We start from the raw sequence: 19,942 nt of genomic DNA on the forward strand, positions 1-19,942 counted from the left end.
CCCTCCTGCTAAGGGTAGACAGCTGCTCGTTCCACCCCCCCCCCCCGCCTTAATTGGTTCTCCTCCCTTCCAACGGTGTTGAGGCGGGTGGGAACAGCCGGGGGTTGAGGGTACTGTGCTAAAAGAGGTGGAGTTATGCAGATCTAAAACGCGTGGATTGCAGCAGCAGCAAGCCGAAAAGTGCAGGCATGTGAGGGATCTAGAGGTTGACAGCATGTCTTCTTAACGGGAGTCCAGGTGGCCATCTCCACAAATGGACTTTTCAGAATCCTTGGGTGGCACCGTAGTCGGAAACCAATTCTGGTTATCGCTTCTCGGCCTTTTGGCTAAGATCAAGTGTAGTATCTGTTCTTATCAGTTTAATATCTGATACGTCCCCTATCTGGGGACCATATATTAAATGGATTTTTAGAACAGGGAGATGGAAAAAGAGCTTGCTCTGTCCACTCCACGCATTGACCTGGTATTGCAGTATCTCCAGGACCGGTGCACCCCTTCTTTAATGCAGTTTCTAAAATCAGAAAGAATTGAATTCAATGCTTTTTGTTCATTTTGCTTGTTTGTCGGATTTTGGGATGGACTCTTTGGCTTTGCTTTTCTTCTCCTCATTGGATTTTTCATGTTAAAAGTTGCAGAAGCCAGATGACAAGCTCATTTTGGTTCAACTTCAGCAACTGTGCATTGCATTGCCATGTAATGTAATGTAATGCAATGCTATCTATCTAGCTCTCCCTCTATACTTCCTTTTGGATAAACAGACATATTAGGCAAGCATTTTGGAGCTTTCACCTAAATAACTACAGGTGGTGAGATAAGCTGCACAATATAATTGACCTTTCAGTATATTGTTGCACACACACCATCTATTTAGCAAATGCCCTTGTTATCAACAGCAGCCTTTTAAACTCACCTGAGCTAACAGGTATGTGAGCTGGTTACTCTGCTGCGCTTAAAATTTATTTTTTGGTTTGCTACAATGCCTTTTCTGAAACGTTGTCTCCCTCTGCTGGAACACTGAATTCTTTCATTTAATGCCTGCAGACTATAAAAGAGAAACCAACCCAAAAAGTTTGGTTGATTAGTCTGTGGCATTCTTTTAAACTGTTGCTTATGGCGGTCTCTGTGAGCTTCTCAGTGACATTCAGCCATCCAGGTATCCCGCCTGCAGTAGACGGAATGTGGCAATGGAACGCTGGCTGCGCATGTCATAATAGGCTCTGAGCCTTTATATACCTGCGCACAGCAGCCACCTTCAGTCTGCTGCTGGACAGCCAGCAGCAGCAGCAGGAGAGGTAATTAATCAGCAACCCTCCTGCTAAGGGTAGACAGCTGCTCGTTCCACCCCCCCCCCCCGCCTTAATTGGTTCTCCTCCCTTCCAACGGTGTTGAGGCGGGTGGGAACAGCCGGGGGTTGAGGGTACTGTGCTAAAAGAGGTGGAGTTCTGCAGATCTAAAACGCGTGGATTGCAGCAGCAGCAAGCCGAAAAGTGCAGGCATGTGAGGGATCTAGAGGTTGACAGCATGTCTTCTTAACGGGAGTCCAGGTGGCCATCTCCACAAATGGACTTTTCAGAATCCTTGGGTGGCACCGTAGTCGGAAACCAATTCTGGTTATCGCTTCTCGGCCTTTTGGCTAAGATCAAGTGTAGTATCTGTTCTTATCAGTTTAATATCTGATACGTCCCCTATCTGGGGACCATATATTAAATGGATTTTTAGAACAGGGAGATGGAAAAAGAGCTTGCTCTGTCCACTCCACGCATTGACCTGGTATTGCAGTATCTCCAGGACCGGTGCACCCCTTCTTTAATGCAGTTTCTAAAATCAGAAAGAATTGAATTCAATGCTTTTTGTTCATTTTGCTTGTTTGTCGGATTTTGGGATGGACTCTTTGGCTTTGCTTTTCTTCTCCTCATTGGATTTTTCATGTTAAAAGTTGCAGAAGCCAGATGACAAGCTCATTTTGGTTCAACTTCAGCAACTGTGCATTGCATTGCCATGTAATGTAATGTAATGCAATGCTATCTATCTAGCTCTCCCTCTATACTTCCTTTTGGATAAACAGACATATTAGGCAAGCATTTTGGAGCTTTCACCTAAATAACTACAGGTGGTGAGATAAGCTGCACAATATAATTGACCTTTCAGTATATTGTTGCACACACACCATCTATTTAGCAAATGCCCTTGTTATCAACAGCAGCCTTTTAAACTCACCTGAGCTAACAGGTATGTGAGCTGGTTACTCTGCTGCGCTTAAAATTTCTTTTTTGGTTTGCTACAATGCCTTTTCTGAAACGTTGTCTCCCTCTGCTGGAACACTGACTTCTTTCATTTAATGCCTGCAGACTATAAAAGAGAAACCAACCCAAAAAGTTTGGTTGATTAGTCTGTGGCATTCTTTTAAACTGTTGCTTATGGCGGTCTCTGTGAGCTTCTCAGTGACATTCAGCCATCCAGGTATCCCGCCTGCAGTAGACCGAATGTGGCAATGGAACGCTGGCTGCGCGTGTCATAATAGGCTCTGAGCCTTTATATACCTGCGCACAGCAGCAGCCACCTTCAGTCTGCTGCTGGACAGCCAGCAGCAGCAGCAGCAGGAGAGGTAATTAATCAGCAACCCTCCTGCTAAGGGTAGACAGCTGCTCGTTCCACCCCCCCCCCCCCCCGCCTTAATTGGTTCTCCTCCCTTCCAACGGTGTTGAGGCGGGTGGGAACAGCCAGGGGTTGAGGGTACTGTGCTAAAAGAGGTGGAGTTATGCAGATCTAAAACGCGTGGATTGCAGCAGCAGCAAGCCGAAAAGTGCAGGCATGTGAGGGATCTAGAGGTTGACAGCATGTCTTCTTAACGGGAGTCCAGGTGGCCATCTCCACAAATGGACTTTTCAGAATCCTTGGGTGGCACCGTAGTCGGAAACCAATTCTGGTTATCGCTTCTCGGCCTTTTGGCTAAGATCAAGTGTAGTATCTGTTCTTATCAGTTTAATATCTGATACGTCCCCTATCTGGGGACCATATATTAAATGGATTTTTAGAACAGGGAGATGGAAAAAGAGCTTGCTCTGTCCACTCCACGCATTGACCTGGTATTGCAGTATCTCCAGGACCGGTGCACCCCTTCTTTAATGCAGTTTCTAAAATCAGAAAGAATTGAATTCAATGCTTTTTGTTCATTTTGCTTGTTTGTCGGATTTTGGGATGGACTCTTTGGCTTTGCTTTTCTTCTCCTCATTGGATTTTTCATGTTAAAAGTTGCAGAAGCCAGATGACAAGCTCATTTTGGTTCAACTTCAGCAACTGTGCATTGCATTGCCATGTAATGTAATGTAATGCAATGCTATCTATCTAGCTCTCCCTCTATACTTCCTTTTGGATAAACAGACAAATTAGGCAAGCATTTTGGAGCTTTCACCTAAATAACTACAGGTGGTGAGATAAGCTGCACAATATAATTGACCTTTCAGTATATTGTTGCACACACACCATCTATTTAGCAAATGCCCTTGTTATCAACAGCAGCCTTTTAAACTCACCTGAGCTAACAGGTATGTGAGCTGGTTACTCTGCTGCGCTTAAAATTTCTTTTTTGGTTTGCTACAATGCCTTTTCTGAAACGTTGTCTCCCTCTGCTGGAACACTGACTTCTTTCATTTAATGCCTGCAGACTATAAAAGAGAAACCAACCCAAAAAGTTTGGTTGATTAGTCTGTGGCATTCTTTTAAACTGTTGCTTATGGCGGTCTCTGTGAGCTTCTCAGTGACATTCAGCCATCCAGGTATCCCGCCTGCAGTAGACGGAATGTGGCAATGGAACGCTGGCTGCGCGTGTCATAATAGGCTCTGAGCCTTTATATACCTGCGCACAGCAGCAGCCACCTTCAGTCTGCTGCTGGACAGCCAGCAGCAGCAGCAGCAGGAGAGGTAATTAATCAGCAACCCTCCTGCTAAGGGTAGACAGCTGCTCGTTCCACCCCCCCCCCCCGCCTTAATTGGTTCTCCTCCCTTCCAACGGTGTTGAGGCGGGTGGGAACAGCCGGGGGTTGAGGGTACTGTGCTAAAAGAGGTGGAGTTATGCAGATCTAAAACGCGTGGATTGCAGCAGCAGCAAGCCGAAAAGTGCAGGCATGTGAGGGATCTAGAGGTTGACAGCATGTCTTCTTAACGGGAGTCCAGGTGGCCATCTCCACAAATGGACTTTTCAGAATCCTTGGGTGGCACCGTAGTCGGAAACCAATTCTGGTTATCGCTTCTCGGCCTTTTGGCTAAGATCAAGTGTAGTATCTGTTCTTATCAGTTTAATATCTGATACGTCTCCTATCTGGGGACCATATATTAAATGGATTTTTAGAACAGGGAGATGGAAAAAGAGCTTGCTCTGTCCACTCCACGCATTGACCTGGTATTGCAGTATCTCCAGGACCGGTGCACCCCTTCTTTAATGCAGTTTCTAAAATCAGAAAGAATTGAATTCAATGCTTTTTGTTCATTTTGCTTGTTTGTCGGATTTTGGGATGGACTCTTTGGCTTTGCTTTTCTTCTCCTCATTGGATTTTTCATGTTAAAAGTTGCAGAAGCCAGATGACAAGCTCATTTTGGTTCAACTTCAGCAACTGTGCATTGCATTGCCATGTAATGTAATGTAATGCAATGCTATCTATCTAGCTCTCCCTCTATACTTCCTTTTGGATAAACAGACATATTAGGCAAGCATTTTGGAGCTTTCACCTAAATAACTACAGGTGGTGAGATAAGCTGCACAATATAATTGACCTTTCAGTATATTGTTGCACACACACCATCTATTTAGCAAATGCCCTTGTTATCAACAGCAGCCTTTTAAACTCACCTGAGCTAACAGGTATGTGAGCTGGTTACTCTGCTGCGCTTAAAATTTCTTTTTTGGTTTGCTACAATGCCTTTTCTGAAACGTTGTCTCCCTCTGCTGGAACACTGACTTCTTTCATTTAATGCCTGCAGACTATAAAAGAGAAACCAACCCAAAAAGTTTGGTTGATTAGTCTGTGGCATTCTTTTAAACTGTTGCTTATGGCGGTCTCTGTGAGCTTCTCAGTGACATTCAGCCATCCAGGTATCCCGCCTGCAGTAGACGGAATGTGGCAATGGAACGCTGGCTGCGCGTGTCATAATAGGCTCTGAGCCTTTATATACCTGCGCACAGCAGCAGCCACCTTCAGTCTGCTGCTGGACAGCCAGCAGCAGCAGCAGCAGGAGAGGTAATTAATCAGCAACCCTCCTGCTAAGGGTAGACAGCTGCTCGTTCCACCCCCCCCCCGCCTTAATTGGTTCTCCTCCCTTCCAACGGTGTTGAGGCGGGTGGGAACAGCCGGGGGTTGAGGGTACTGTGCTAAAAGAGGTGGAGTTATGCAGATCTAAAACGCATGGATTGCAGCAGCAGCAAGCCGAAAAGTGCAGGCATGTGAGGGATCTAGAGGTTGACAGCATGTCTTCTTAACGGGAGTCCAGGTGGCCATCTCCACAAATGGACTTTTCAGAATCCTTGGGTGGCACCGTAGTCGGAAACCAATTCTGGTTATCGCTTCTCAGCCTTTTGGCTAAGATCAAGTGTAGTATCTGTTCTTATCAGTTTAATATCTGATACGTCCCCTATCTGGGGACCATATATTAAATGGATTTTTAGAACAGGGAGATGGAAAAAGAGCTTGCTCTGTCCACTCCACGCATTGACCTGGTATTGCAGTATCTCCAGGACCGGTGCACCCCTTCTTTAATGCAGTTTCTAAAATCAGAAAGAATTGAATTCAATGCTTTTTGTTCATTTTGCTTGTTTGTCGGATTTTGGGATGGACTCTTTGGCTTTGCTTTTCTTCTCCTCATTGGATTTTTCATGTTAAAAGTTGCAGAAGCCAGATGACACGCTCATTTTGGTTCAACTTCAGCAACTGTGCATTGCATTGCCATGTAATGTAATGTAATGCAATGCTATGTATCTAGCTCTCCCTCTATACTTCCTTTTGGATAAACAGACATATTAGGCAAGCATTTTGGAGCTTTCACCTAAATAACTACAGGTGGTGAGATAAGCTGCACAATATAATTGACCTTTCAGTATATTGTTGCACACACACCATCTATTTAGCAAATGCCCTTGTTATCAACAGCAGCCTTTTAAACTCACCTGAGCTAACAGGTATGTGAGCTGGTTACTCTGCTGCGCTTAAAATTTCTTTTTTGGTTTGCTACAATGCCTTTTCTGAAACGTTGTCTCCCTCTGCTGGAACACTGACTTCTTTCATTTAATGCCTGCAGACTATAAAAGAGAAACCAACCCAAAAAGTTTGGTTGATTAGTCTGTGGCATTCTTTTAAACTGTTGCTTATGGCGGTCTCTGTGAGCTTCTCAGTGACATTCAGCCATCCAGGTATCCCGCCTGCAGTAGACGGAATGTGGCAATGGAACGCTGGCTGCGCGTGTCATAATAGGCTCTGAGCCTTTATATACCTGCGCACAGCAGCAGCCACCTTCAGTCTGCTGCTGGACAGCCAGCAGCAGCAGCAGCAGGAGAGGTAATTAATCAGCAACCCTCCTGCTAAGGGTAGACAGCTGCTCGTTCCACCCCCCCCCCGCCTTAATTGGTTCTCCTCCCTTCCAACGGTGTTGAGGCGGGTGGGAACAGCCGGGGGTTGAGGGTACTGTGCTAAAAGAGGTGGAGTTATGCAGATCTAAAACGCGTGGATTGCAGCAGCAGCAAGCCGAAAAGTGCAGGCATGTGAGGGATCTAGAGGTTGACAGCATGTCTTCTTAACGGGAGTCCAGGTGGCCATCTCCACAAATGGACTTTTCAGAATCCTTGGGTGGCACCGTAGTCGGAAACCAATTCTGGTTATCGCTTCTCGGCCTTTTGGCTAAGATCAAGTGTAGTATCTTTTGAAAAGGTGGTTTTGGATGTTGGCCGCCCTAGTAGATTGATACATTATGCACACTGGGGTTTAGGCGCTTGTTAGTACGCCAGGTGGCTAATATAGTCATCTGGTGGAAAGCATGGCCCCCCAGGATCGACGCCATTGGGCCGGGGAAGATCGAAAGCCCGAAGTGTGAAGTGCCCCAGGAGTGGTGACCCTGGGGTGCCTTAACTCACTGGGATTGGGAACCCCACTTGAGTTTATGGCACATTTGCACTAGCACTTCAATATTTCTTTCTTCACACACACCCTTATTCCGGGCCTTCTGGCCTTAGGATGGGGAATTTTTCAATTCCCGGTCGAAGGTCCGGGCAGTATTATACTGTGAAACCTTCACTATTTATTTAAATTTTTTTTTGTCACTGTGTGTCCACTTTTTCACGTGTGTCCACGTCCTTACTAGGATTTTGTCGGGATGCGGTTCCCTTACGGGTTCCTCTCTTGGCAGGTCTAGTGGGGGAGTGTGTGGCCATCAGGTTCCGCTCCCCCCTGAACCCCCCTGGCTCTCCTCTTTCGGGAGGAGAGCGTTGTTGGCTCCCCTCTTCCGGGAGGGGAGCACAGTCTTTGGCTCCCAGTGCCTTGCTCGGGTGAGAACTCGGGCAGGTATTGGGGGTAAGATTGGGTCGCCTCTGGCTCCGGCTGGAGGTGGCTATTTGTCCCTGTTCCTCGCTGTGGCCTTCTGGCTCGGAGGGACGGGGAATGGTTTGGGGGACCCTTCTCCTTTTGGAGAGGGTTTCAAGAAGACCAGCATCCTAGTGCACTTTTTTTGTGGCACTTGTCACTTTTTTAAGCGCACTCGGGTTTTGTACACGAATTCGGGCTTTCGATAAAAAAAAAAATCTGTTCTTATCAGTTTAATATCTGATACGTCCCCTATCTGGGGACCATATATTAAATGGATTTTTAGAACAGGGAGATGGAAAAAGAGCTTGCTCTGTCCACTCCACGCATTGACCTGGTATTGCAGTATCTCCAGGACCGGTGCACCCCTTCTTTAATGCAGTTTCTAAAATCAGAAAGAATTGAATTCAATGCTTTTTGTTCATTTTGCTTGTTTGTCGGATTTTGGGATGGACTCTTTGGCTTTGCTTTTCTTCTCCTCATTGGATTTTTCATGTTAAAAGTTGCAGAAGCCAGATGACAAGCTCATTTTGGTTCAACTTCAGCAACTGTGCATTGCATTGCCATGTAATGTAATGTAATGCAATGCTATCTATCTAGCTCTCCCTCTATACTTCCTTTTGGATAAACAGACATATTAGGCAAGCATTTTGGAGCTTTCACCTAAATAACTACAGGTGGTGAGATAAGCTGCACAATATAATTGACCTTTCAGTATATTGTTGCACACACACCATCTATTTAGCAAATGCCCTTGTTATCAACAGCAGCCTTTTAAACTCACCTGAGCTAACAGGTATGTGAGCTGGTTACTCTGCTGCGCTTAAAATTTCTTTTTTGGTTTGCTACAATGCCTTTTCTGAAACGTTGTCTCCCTCTGCTGGAACACTGACTTCTTTCATTTAATGCCTGCAGACTATAAAAGAGAAACCAACCCAAAAAGTTTGGTTGATTAGTCTGTGGCATTCTTTTAAACTGTTGCTTATGGCGGTCTCTGTGAGCTTCTCAGTGACATTCAGCCATCCAGGTATCCCGCCTGCAGTAGACGGAATGTGGCAATGGAACGCTGGCTGCGCGTGTCATAATAGGCTCTGAGCCTTTATATACCTGCGCACAGCAGCAGCCACCTTCAGTCTGCTGCTGGACAGCCAGCAGCAGCAGCAGCAGGAGAGGTAATTAATCAGCAACCCTCCTGCTAAGGGTAGACAGCTGCTCGTTCCACCCCACCCCGCCTTAATTGGTTCTCCTCCCTTCCAACGGTGTTGAGGCGGGTGGGAACAGCCGGGGGTTGAGGGTAATGTGCTAAAAGAGGTGGAGTTATGCAGATCTAAAACGCGTGGATTGCAGCAGCAGCAAGCCGAAAAGTGCAGGCATGTGAGGGATCTAGAGGTTGACAGCATGTCTTCTTAACGGGAGTCCAGGTGGCCATCTCCACAAATGGACTTTTCAGAATCCTTGGGTGGCACCGTAGTCGGAAACCAATTCTGGTTATCGCTTCTCGGCCTTTTGGCTAAGATCAAGTGTAGTATCTGTTCTTATCAGTTTAATATCTGATACGTCCCCTATCTGGGGACCATATATTAAATGGATTTTTAGAACAGGGAGATGGAAAAAGAGCTTGCTCTGTCCACTCCACGCATTGACCTGGTATTGCAGTATCTTCAGGACCGGTGCACCCCTTCTTTAATGCAGTTTCTAAAATCAGAAAGAATTGAATTCAATGCTTTTTGTTCATTTTGCTTGTTTGTCGGATTTTGGGATGGACTCTTTGGCTTTGCTTTTCTTCTCCTCATTGGATTTTTCATGTTAAAAGTTGCAGAAGCCAGATGACAAGCTCATTTTGGTTCAACTTCAGCAACTGTGCATTGCATTGCCATGTAATGTAATGTAATGCAATGCTATCTATCTAGCTCTCCCTCTATACTTCCTTTTGGATAAACAGACATATTAGGCAAGCATTTTGGAGCTTTCACCTAAATAACTACAGGTGGTGAGATAAGCTGCACAATATAATTGACCTTTCAGTATATTGTTGCACACACACCATCTATTTAGCAAATGCCCTTGTTATCAACAGCAGCCTTTTAAACTCACCTGAGCTAACAGGTATGTGAGCTGGTTACTCTGCTGCGCTTAAAATTTCTTTTTTGGTTTGCTACAATGCCTTTTCTGAAACGTTGTCTCCCTCTGCTGGAACACTGACTTCTTTCATTTAATGCCTGCAGACTATAAAAGAGAAACCAACCCAAAAAGTTTGGTTGATTAGTCTGTGGCATTCTTTTAAACTGTTGCTTATGGCGGTCTCTGTGAGCTTCTCAGTGACATTCAGCCATCCAGGTATCCCGCCTGCAGTAGACGGAATGTGGCAATGGAACGCTGGCTGCGCGTGTCATAATAGGCTCTGAGCCTTTATATACCTGCGCACAGCAGCAGCCACCTTCAGTCTGCTGCTGGACAGCCAGCAGCAGCAGCAGCAGGAGAGGTAATTAATCAGCAACCCTCCTGCTAAGGGTAGACAGCTGCTCGTTCCACCCCCCCCTCCCCGCCTTAATTGGTTCTCCTCCCTTCCAACGGTGTTGAGGCGGGTGGGAACAGCCGGGGGTTGAGGGTACTGTGCTAAAAGAGGTGGAGTTATGCAGATCTAAAACGCGTGGATTGCAGCAGCAGCAAGCCGAAAAGTGCAGGCATGTGAGGGATCTAGAGGTTGACAGCATGTCTTCTTAACGGGAGTCCAGGTGGCCATCTCCACAAATGGACTTTTCAGAATCCTTGGGTGGCACCGTAGTCGGAAACCAATTCTGGTTATCGCTTCTCGGCCTTTTGGCTAAGATCAAGTGTAGTATCTGTTCTTATCAGTTTAATATCTGATACGTCCCCTATCTGGGGACCATATATTAAATGGATTTTTAGAACAGGGAGATGGAAAAAGAGCTTGCTCTGTCCACTCCACGCATTGACCTGGTATTGCAGTATCTCCAGGACCGGTGCACCCCTTCTTTAATGCAGTTTCTAAAATCAGAAAGAATTGAATTCAATGCTTTTTGTTCATTTTGCTTGTTTGTCGGATTTTGGGATGGACTCTTTGGCTTTGCTTTTCTTCTCCTCATTGGATTTTTCATGTTAAAAGTTGCAGAAGCCAGATGACAAGCTCATTTTGGTTCAACTTCAGCAACTGTGCATTGCATTGCCATGTAATGTAATGTAATGCAATGCTATCTATCTAGCTCTCCCTCTATACTTCCTTTTGGATAAACAGACATATTAGGCAAGCATTTTGGAGCTTTCACCTAAATAACTACAGGTGGTGAGATAAGCTGCACAATATAATTGACCTTTCAGTATATTGTTGCACACACACCATCTATTTAGCAAATGCCCTTGTTATCAACAGCAGCCTTTTAAACTCACCTGAGCTAACAGGTATGTGAGCTGGTTACTCTGCTGCGCTTAAAATTTCTTTTTTGGTTTGCTACAATGCCTTTTCTGAAACGTTGTCTCCCTCTGCTGGAACACTGACTTCTTTCATTTAATGCCTGCAGACTATAAAAGAGAAACCAACCCAAAAAGTTTGGTTGATTAGTCTGTGGCATTCTTTTAAACTGTTGCTTATGGCGGTCTCTGTGAGCTTCTCAGTGACATTCAGCCATCCAGGTATCCCGCCTGCAGTAGACGGAATGTGGCAATGGAACGCTGGCGGCGCGTGTCATAATAGGCTCTGAGCCTTTATATACCTGCGCACAGCAGCAGCCACCTTCAGTCTGCTGCTGGACAGCCAGCAGCAGCAGCAGCAGGAGAGGTAATTAATCAGCAACCCTCCTGCTAAGGGTAGACAGCTGCTCGTTCCACCCCCCCCCCCGCCTTAATTGGTTCTCCTCCCTTCCAACGGTGTTGAGGCGGGTGGGAACAGCCGGGGGTTGAGGGTACTGTGCTAAAAGAGGTGGAGTTATGCAGATCTAAAACGCGTGGATTGCAGCAGCAGCAAGCCGAAAAGTGCAGGCATGTGAGGGATCTAGACGTTGACAGCATGTCTTCTTAACGGGAGTCCAGGTGGCCATCTCCACAAATGGACTTTTCAGAATCCTTAGGTGGCACCGTAGTCGGAAACCAATTCTGGTTATCGCTTCTCGGCCTTTTGGCTAAGATCAAGTGTAGTATCTGTTCTTATCAGTTTAATATCTGATACGTCCCCTATCTGGGGACCATATATTAAATGGATTTTTAGAACAGGGAGATGGAAAAAGAGCTTGCTCTGTCCACTCCACGCATTGACCTGGTATTGCAGTATCTTCAGGACCGGTGCACCCCTTCTTTAATGCAGTTTCTAAAATCAGAAAGAATTGAATTCAATGCTTTTTGTTCATTTTGCTTGTTTGTCGGATTTTGGGATGGACTCTTTGGCTTTGCTTTTCTTCTCCTCATTGGATTTTTCATGTTAAAAGTTGCAGAAGCCAGATGACAAGCTCATTTTGGTTCAACTTCAGCAACTGTGCATTGCATTGCCATGTAATGTAATGTAATGCAATGCTATCTATCTAGCTCTCCCTCTATACTTCCTTTTGGATAAACAGACATATTAGGCAAGCATTTTGGAGCTTTCACCTAAATAACTACAGGTGGTGAGATAAGCTGCACAATATAATTGACCTTTCAGTATATTGTTGCACACACACCATCTATTTAGCAAATGCCCTTGTTATCAACAGCAGCCTTTTAAACTCACCTGAGCTAACAGGTATGTGAGCTGGTTACTCTGCTGCGCTTAAAATTTCTTTTTTGGTTTGCTACAATGCCTTTTCTGAAACGTTGTCTCCCTCTGCTGGAACACTGACTTCTTTCATTTAATGCCTGCAGACTATAAAAGAGAAACCAACCCAAAAAGTTTGGTTGATTAGTCTGTGGCATTCTTTTAAACTGTTGCTTATGGCGGTCTCTGTGAGCTTCTCAGTGACATTCAGCCATCCAGGTATCCCGCCTGCAGTAGACGGAATGTGGCAATGGAACGCTGGCTGCGCGTGTCATAATAGGCTCTGAGCCTTTATATACCTGCGCACAGCAGCAGCCACCTTCAGTCTGCTGCTGGACAGCCAGCAGCAGCAGCAGCAGGAGAGGTAATTAATCAGCAACCCTCCTGCTAAGGGTAGACAGATGCTCGTTCCACCCCCCCCCCCCGCCTTAATTGGTTCTCCTCCCTTCCAACGGTGTTGAGGCGGGTGGGAACAGCCGGGGGTTGAGGGTACTGTGCTAAAAGAGGTGGAGTTATGCAGATCTAAAACGCGTGGATTGCAGCAGCAGCAAGCCGAAAAGTGCAGGCATGTGAGGGATCTAGAGGTTGACAGCATGTCTTCTTAACGGGAGTCCAGGTGGCCATCTCCACAAATGGACTTTTCAGAATCCTTGGGTGGCACCGTAGTCGGAAACCAATTCTGGTTATCGCTTCTCGGCCTTTTGGCTAAGATCAAGTGTAGTATCTGTTCTTATCAGTTTAATATCTGATACGTCCCCTATCTGGGGACCATATATTAAATGGATTTTTAGAACAGGGAGATGGAAAAAGAGCTTGCTCTGTCCACTCCACGCATTGACCTGGTATTGCAGTATCTCCAGGACCGGTGCACCCCTTCTTTAATGCAGTTTCTAAAATCAGAAAGAATTGAATTCAATGCTTTTTGTTCATTTTGCTTGTTTGTCGGATTTTGGGATGGACTCTTTGGCTTTGCTTTTCTTCTCCTCATTGGATTTTTCATGTTAAAAGTTGCAGAAGCCAGATGACAAGCTCATTTTGGTTCAACTTCAGCAACTGTGCATTGCATTGCCATGTAATGTAATGTAATGCAATGCTATCTATCTAGCTCTCCCTCTATACTTCCTTTTGGATAAACAGACATATTAGGCAAGCATTTTGGAGCTTTCACCTAAATAACTACAGGTGGTGAGATAAGCTGCACAATATAATTGACCTTTCAGTATATTGTTGCACACACACCATCTATTTAGCAAATGCCCTTGTTATCAACAGCAGCCTTTTAAACTCACCTGAGCTAACAGGTATGTGAGCTGGTTACTCTGCTGCGCTTAAAATTTCTTTTTTGGTTTGCTACAATGCCTTTTCTGAAACGTTGTCTCCCTCTGCTGGAACACTGACTTCTTTCATTTAATGCCTGCAGACTATAAAAGAGAAACCAACCCAAAAAGTTTGGTTGATTAGTCTGTGGCATTCTTTTAAACTGTTGCTTATGGCGGTCTCTGTGAGCTTCTCAGTGACATTCAGCCATCCAGGTATCCCGCCTGCAGTAGACGGAATGTGGCAATGGAACGCTGGCTGCGCGTGTCATAATAGGCTCTGAGCCTTTATATACCTGCGCACAGCAGCAGCCACCTTCAGTCTGCTGCTGGACAGCCAGCAGCAGCAGCAGGAGAGGTAATTAATCAGCAACCCTCCTGCTAAGGGTAGACAGCTGCTCGTTCCACCCCCCCCCCGCCTTAATTGGTTCTCCTCCCTTCCAACGGTGTTGAGGCGGGTGGGAACAGCCGGGGGTTGAGGGTACTGTGCTAAAAGAGGTGGAGTTATGCAGATCTAAAACGCGTGGATTGCAGCAGCAGCAAGCCGAAAAGTGCAGGCATGTGAGGGATCTAGAGGTTGACAGCATGTCTTCTTAACGGGAGTCCAGGTGGCCATCTCCACAAATGGACTTTTCAGAATCCTTGGGTGGCACCGTAGTCGGAAACCAATTCTGGTTATCGCTTCTCGGCCTTTTGGCTAAGATCAAGTGTAGTATCTGTTCTTATCAGTTTAATATCTGATACGTCCCCTATCTGGGGACCATATATTAAATGGATTTTTAGAACAGGGAGATGGAAAAAGAGCTTGCTCTGTCCACTCCACGCATTGACCTGGTATTGCAGTATCTCCAGGACCGGTGCACCCCTTCTTTAATGCAGTTTCTAAAATCAGAAAGAATTGAATTCAATGCTTTTTGTTCATTTTGCTTGTTTGTCGGATTTTGGGATGGACTCTTTGGCTTTGCTTTTCTTCTCCTCATTGGATTTTTCATGTTAAAAGTTGCAGAAGCCAGATGACAAGCTCATTTTGGTTCAACTTCAGCAACTGTGCATTGCATTGCCATGTAATGTAATGTAATGCAATGCTATCTATCTAGCTCTCCCTCTATACTTCCTTTTGGATAAACAGACATATTAGGCAAGCATTTTGGAGCTTTCACCTAAATAACTACAGGTGGTGAGATAAGCTGCACAATATAATTGACCTTTCAGTATATTGTTGCACACACACCATCTATTTAGCAAATGCCCTTGTTATCAACAGCAGCCTTTTAAACTCACCTGAGCTAACAGGTATGTGAGCTGGTTACTCTGCTGCGCTTAAAATTTCTTTTTTGGTTTGCTACAATGCCTTTTCTGAAACGTTGTCTCCCTCTGCTGGAACACTGACTTCTTTCATTTAATGCCTGCAGACTATAAAAGAGAAACCAACCCAAAAAGTTTGGTTGATTAGTCTGTGGCATTCTTTTAAACTGTTGCTTATGGCGGTCTCTGTGAGCTTCTCAGTGACATTCAGCCATCCAGGTATCCCGCCTGCAGTAGACGGAATGTGGCAATGGAACGCTGGCTGCGCGTGTCATAATAGGCTCTGAGCCTTTATATACCTGCGCACAGCAGCAGCCACCTTCAGTCTGCTGCTGGACAGCCAGCAGCAGCAGCAGCAGGAGAGGTAATTAATCAGCAACCCTCCTGCTAAGGGTAGACAGCTGCTCGTTCCACCCCCCCCCCGCCTTAATTGGCTCTCCTCCCTTCCAACGGTGTTGAGGCGGGTGGGAACAGCCGGGGGTTGAGGGTACTGTGCTAAAAGAGGTGGAGTTATGCAGATCTAAAACGCGTGGATTGCAGCAGCAGCAAGCCGAAAAGTGCAGGCATGTGAGGGATCTAGAGGTTGACAGCATGTCTTCTTAACGGGAGTCCAGGTGGCCATCTCCACAAATGGACTTTTCAGAATCCTTGGGTGGCACCGTAGTCGGAAACCAATTCTGGTTATCGCTTCTCGGCCTTTTGGCTAAGATCAAGTGTAGTATCTGTTCTTATCAGTTTAATATCTGATACGTCCCCTATCTGGGGACCATATATTAAATGGATTTTTAGAACAGGGAGATGGAAAAAGAGCTTGCTCTGTCCACTCCACGCATTGACCTGGTATTGCAGTATCTCCAGGACCGGTGCACCCCTTCTTTAATGCAGTTTCTAAAATCAGAAAGAATTGAATTCAATGCTTTTTGTTCATTTTGCTTGTTTGTCGGATTTTGGGATGGACTCTTTGGCTTTGCTTTTCTTCTCCTCATTGGATTTTTCATGTTAAAAGTTGCAGAAGCCAGATGACAAGCTCATTTTGGTTCAACTTCAGCAACTGTGCATTGCATTGCCATGTAATGTAATGTAATGCAATGCTATCTATCTAGCTCTCCCTCTATACTTCCTTTTGGATAAACAGACATATTAGGCAAGCATTTTGGAGCTTTCACCTAAATAACTACAGGTGGTGAGATAAGCTGCACAATATAATTGACCTTTCAGTATATTGTTGCACACACACCATCTATTTAGCAAATGCCCTTGTTATCAACAGCAGCCTTTTAAACTCACCTGAGCTAACAGGTATGTGAGCTGGTTACTCTGCTGCGCTTAAAATTTCTTTTTTGGTTTGCTACAATGCCTTTTCTGAAACGTTGTCTCCCTCTGCTGGAACACTGACTTCTTTCATTTAATGCCTGCAGACTATAAAAGAGAAACCAACCCAAAAAGTTTGGTTGATTAGTCTGTGGCATTCTTTTAAACTGTTGCTTATGGCGGTCTCTGTGAGCTTCTCAGTGACATTCAGCCATCCAGGTATCCCGCCTGCAGTAGACGGAATGTGGCAATGGAACGCTGGCTGCGCGTGTCATAATAGGCTCTGAGCCTTTATATACCTGCGCACAGCAGCAGCCACCTTCAGTCTGCTGCTGGACAGCCAGCAGCAGCAGCAGCAGGAGAGGTAATTAATCAGCAACCCTCCTGCTAAGGGTAGACAGCTGCTCGCTCCACCCCCCACCCCCGCCTTAATTGGTTCTCCTCCCTTCCAACGGTGTTGAGGCAGGTGGGAACAGCCGGGGGTTGAGGATACTGTGCTAAAAGAGGTGGAGTTATGCAGATCTAAAACGCGTGGATTGCAGCAGCAGCAAGCCGAAAAGTGCAGGCATGTGAGGGATCTAGAGGTTGACAGCATGTCTTCTTAACGGGAGTCCAGGTGGCCATCTCCACAAATGGACTTTTCAGAATCCTTGGGTGGCACCGTAGTCGGAAACCAATTCTGGTTATCGCTTCTCGGCCTTTTGGCTAAGATCAAGTGTAGTATCTGTTCTTATCAGTTTAATATCTGATACGTCCCCTATCTGGGGACCATATATTAAATGGATTTTTAGAACAGGGAGATGGAAAAAGAGCTTGCTCTGTCCACTCCACGCATTGACCTGGTATTGCAGTATCTCCAGGACCGGTGCACCCCTTCTTTAATGCAGTTTCTAAAATCAGAAAGAATTGAATTCAATGCTTTTTGTTCATTTTGCTTGTTTGTCGGATTTTGGGATGGACTCTTTGGCTTTGCTTTTCTTCTCCTCATTGGATTTTTCATGTTAAAAGTTGCAGAAGCCAGATGACAAGCTCATTTTGGTTCAACTTCAGCAACTGTGCATTGCATTGCCATGTAATGTAATGTAATGCAATGCTATCTATCTAGCTCTCCCTCTATACTTCCTTTTGGATAAACAGACATATTAGGCAAGCATTTTGGAGCTTTCACCTAAATAACTACAGGTGGTGAGATAAGCTGCACAATATAATTGACCTTTCAGTATATTGTTGCACACACACCATCTATTTAGCAAATGCCCTTGTTATCAACAGCAGCCTTTTAAACTCACCTGAGCTAACAGGTATGTGAGCTGGTTACTCTGCTGCGCTTAAAATTTCTTTTTTGGTTTGCTACAATGCCTTTTCTGAAACGTTGTCTCGTTCTGCTGGAACACTGACTTCTTTCATTTAATGCCTGCAGACTATAAAAGAGAAACCAACCCAAAAAGTTTGGTTGATTAGTCTGTGGCATTCTTTTAAACTGTTGCTTATGGCGGTCTCTGTGAGCTTCTCAGTGACATTCAGCCATCCAGGTATCCCGCCTGCAGTAGACGGAATGTGGCAATGGAACGCTGGCTGCGCGTGTCATAATAGGCTCTGAGCCTTTATATACCTGCGCACAGCAGCAGCCACCTTCAGTCTGCTGCTGGACAGCCAGCAGCAGCAGCAGCAGGAGAGGTAATTAATCAGCAACCCTCCTGCTAAGGGTAGACAGCTGCTCGTTCCACCCCCCCCCGCCTTAATTGGTTCTCCTCCCTTCCAACGGTGTTGAGGCGGGTGGGAACAGCCGGGGGTTGAGGGTACTGTGCTAAAAGAGGTGGAGTTATGCAGATCTAAAACGCGTGGATTGCAGCAGCAGCAAGCCGAAAAGTGCAGGCATGTGAGGGATCTAGAGGTTGACAGCATGTCTTCTTAACGGGAGTCCAGGTGGCCATCTCCACAAATGGACTTTTCAGAATCCTTGGGTGGCACCGTAGTCGGAAACCAATTCTGGTTATCGCTTCTCGGCCTTTTGGCTAAGATCAAGTGTAGTATCTGTTCTTATCAGTTTAATATCTGATACGTCCCCTATCTGGGGACCATATATTAAATGGATTTTTAGAACAGGGAGATGGAAAAAGAGCTTGCTCTGTCCACTCCACGCATTGACCTGGTATTGCAGTATCTCCAGGACCGGTGCACCCCTTCTTTAATGCAGTTTCTAAAATCAGAAAGAATTGAATTCAATGCTTTTTGTTCATTTTGCTTGTTTGTCGGATTTTGGGATGGACTCTTTGGCTTTGCTTTTCTTCTCCTCATTGGATTTTTCATGTTAAAAGTTGCAGAAGCCAGATGACAAGCTCATTTTGGTTCAACTTCAGCAACTGTGCATTGCATTGCCATGTAATGTAATGTAATGCAATGCTATCTATCTAGCTCTCCCTCTATACTTCCTTTTGGATAAACAGACATATTAGGCAAGCATTTTGGAGCTTTCACCTAAATAACTACAGGTGGTGAGATAAGCTGCACAATATAATTGACCTTTCAGTATATTGTTGCACACACACCATCTATTTAGCAAATGCCCTTGTTATCAACAGCAGCCTTTTAAACTCACCTGAGCTAACAGGTATGTGAGCTGGTTACTCTGCTGCGCTTAAAATTTCTTTTTTGGTTTGCTACAATGCCTTTTCTGAAACGTTGTCTCGTTCTGCTGGAACACTGACTTCTTTCATTTAATGCCTGCAGACTATAAAAGAGAAACCAACCCAAAAAGTTTGGTTGATTAGTCTGTGGCATTCTTTTAAACTGTTACTTATGGCGGTCTCTGTGAGCTTCTCAGTGACATTCAGCCATCCAGGTATCCCGCCTGCAGTAGACGGAATGTGGCAATGGAACGCTGGCTGCGCGTGTCATAATAGGCTCTGAGCCTTTATATACCTGCGCACAGCAGCAGCCACCTTCAGTCTGCTGCTGGACAGCCAGCAGCAGCAGCAGCAGGAGAGGTAATTAATCAGCAACCCTCCTGCTAAGGGTAGACAGCTGCTCGTTCCACCCCCCCCCCGCCTTAATTGGTTCTCCTCCCTTCCAACGGTGTTGAGGCGGGTGGGAACAGCCGGGGGTTGAGGGTACTGTGCTAAAAGAGGTGGAGTTATGCAGATCTAAAACGCGTGGATTGCAGCAGCAGCAAGCCGAAAAGTGCAGGCATGTGAGGGATCTAGAGGTTGACAGCATGTCTTCTTAACGGGAGTCCAGGTGGCCATCTCCACAAATGGACTTTTCAGAATCCTTGGGTGGCACCGTAGTCGGAAACCAATTCTGGTTATCGCTTCTCGGCCTTTTGGCTAAGATCAAGTGTAGTATCTGTTCTTATCAGTTTAATATCTGATACGTCCCCTATCTGGGGACCATATATTAAATGGATTTTTAGAACAGGGAGATGGAAAAAGAGCTTGCTCTGTCCACTCCACGCATTGACCTGGTATTGCAGTATCTCCAGGACCGGTGCACCCCTTCTTTAATGCAGTTTCTAAAATCAGAAAGAATTGAATTCAATGCTTTTTGTTCATTTTGCTTGTTTGTCGGATTTTGGGATGGACTCTTTGGCTTTGCTTTTCTTCTCCTCATTGGATTTTTCATGTTAAAAGTTGCAGAAGCCAGATGACAAGCTCATTTTGGTTCAACTTCAGCAACTGTGCATTGCATTGCCATGTAATGTAATG

At 45.5% G+C, this 19,942-nt stretch overlaps 15 non-coding genes and 1 pseudogene across 15 annotated transcripts; all 16 read left to right on the plus strand.

Moving 5' to 3' along the window:
• The first annotated feature begins 306 nt into the window (after positions 1-306).
• On the plus strand, positions 307-497 carry LOC141237773 (U2 spliceosomal RNA). The gene has a single exon (XR_012303299.1). It is a non-coding gene; the product is annotated as a U2 spliceosomal RNA (small nuclear RNA).
• A 1,116-nt stretch (positions 498-1,613) lies between these two features.
• On the plus strand, positions 1,614-1,804 carry LOC141237774 (U2 spliceosomal RNA). Its single transcript, XR_012303300.1, has one exon. It is a non-coding gene; the product is annotated as a U2 spliceosomal RNA (small nuclear RNA).
• Positions 1,805-2,929: 1,125 nt separating this feature from the next.
• Positions 2,930-3,120, plus strand: LOC141237775 (U2 spliceosomal RNA). The gene has a single exon (XR_012303301.1). It is a non-coding gene; the product is annotated as a U2 spliceosomal RNA (small nuclear RNA).
• Positions 3,121-4,242: 1,122 nt separating this feature from the next.
• On the plus strand, positions 4,243-4,433 carry LOC141237883 (U2 spliceosomal RNA). Its single transcript, XR_012303405.1, has one exon. It is a non-coding gene; the product is annotated as a U2 spliceosomal RNA (small nuclear RNA).
• A 1,120-nt stretch (positions 4,434-5,553) lies between these two features.
• Positions 5,554-5,744, plus strand: LOC141237849 (U2 spliceosomal RNA). Its single transcript, XR_012303372.1, has one exon. It is a non-coding gene; the product is annotated as a U2 spliceosomal RNA (small nuclear RNA).
• A 1,120-nt stretch (positions 5,745-6,864) lies between these two features.
• LOC141237428 (U2 spliceosomal RNA) lies at positions 6,865-6,956 on the plus strand (annotated as a pseudogene).
• Positions 6,957-7,750: 794 nt separating this feature from the next.
• LOC141237410 (U2 spliceosomal RNA) lies at positions 7,751-7,933 on the plus strand. The gene has a single exon (XR_012302959.1). It is a non-coding gene; the product is annotated as a U2 spliceosomal RNA (small nuclear RNA).
• A 1,119-nt stretch (positions 7,934-9,052) lies between these two features.
• LOC141237879 (U2 spliceosomal RNA) lies at positions 9,053-9,243 on the plus strand. The gene has a single exon (XR_012303401.1). It is a non-coding gene; the product is annotated as a U2 spliceosomal RNA (small nuclear RNA).
• Positions 9,244-10,366: 1,123 nt separating this feature from the next.
• On the plus strand, positions 10,367-10,557 carry LOC141237777 (U2 spliceosomal RNA). The gene has a single exon (XR_012303303.1). It is a non-coding gene; the product is annotated as a U2 spliceosomal RNA (small nuclear RNA).
• A 1,121-nt stretch (positions 10,558-11,678) lies between these two features.
• On the plus strand, positions 11,679-11,869 carry LOC141237880 (U2 spliceosomal RNA). The gene has a single exon (XR_012303402.1). It is a non-coding gene; the product is annotated as a U2 spliceosomal RNA (small nuclear RNA).
• A 1,122-nt stretch (positions 11,870-12,991) lies between these two features.
• Positions 12,992-13,182, plus strand: LOC141237778 (U2 spliceosomal RNA). Its single transcript, XR_012303304.1, has one exon. It is a non-coding gene; the product is annotated as a U2 spliceosomal RNA (small nuclear RNA).
• Positions 13,183-14,299: 1,117 nt separating this feature from the next.
• On the plus strand, positions 14,300-14,490 carry LOC141237779 (U2 spliceosomal RNA). The gene has a single exon (XR_012303305.1). It is a non-coding gene; the product is annotated as a U2 spliceosomal RNA (small nuclear RNA).
• A 1,120-nt stretch (positions 14,491-15,610) lies between these two features.
• On the plus strand, positions 15,611-15,801 carry LOC141237780 (U2 spliceosomal RNA). The gene has a single exon (XR_012303306.1). It is a non-coding gene; the product is annotated as a U2 spliceosomal RNA (small nuclear RNA).
• A 1,122-nt stretch (positions 15,802-16,923) lies between these two features.
• Positions 16,924-17,114, plus strand: LOC141237781 (U2 spliceosomal RNA). The gene has a single exon (XR_012303307.1). It is a non-coding gene; the product is annotated as a U2 spliceosomal RNA (small nuclear RNA).
• Positions 17,115-18,233: 1,119 nt separating this feature from the next.
• Positions 18,234-18,424, plus strand: LOC141237783 (U2 spliceosomal RNA). Its single transcript, XR_012303309.1, has one exon. It is a non-coding gene; the product is annotated as a U2 spliceosomal RNA (small nuclear RNA).
• Positions 18,425-19,544: 1,120 nt separating this feature from the next.
• On the plus strand, positions 19,545-19,735 carry LOC141237784 (U2 spliceosomal RNA). Its single transcript, XR_012303310.1, has one exon. It is a non-coding gene; the product is annotated as a U2 spliceosomal RNA (small nuclear RNA).
• The last annotated feature ends 207 nt before the right edge of the window (positions 19,736-19,942 follow it).

This window comes from Phyllobates terribilis, unplaced genomic scaffold, assembly GCF_046119375.1.
Source record: "Phyllobates terribilis strain yellow unplaced genomic scaffold, ASM4611937v1 Scaffold_734__1_contigs__length_741531, whole genome shotgun sequence".
Classification (NCBI taxonomy): Eukaryota; Metazoa; Chordata; class Amphibia; order Anura; family Dendrobatidae; genus Phyllobates; species Phyllobates terribilis.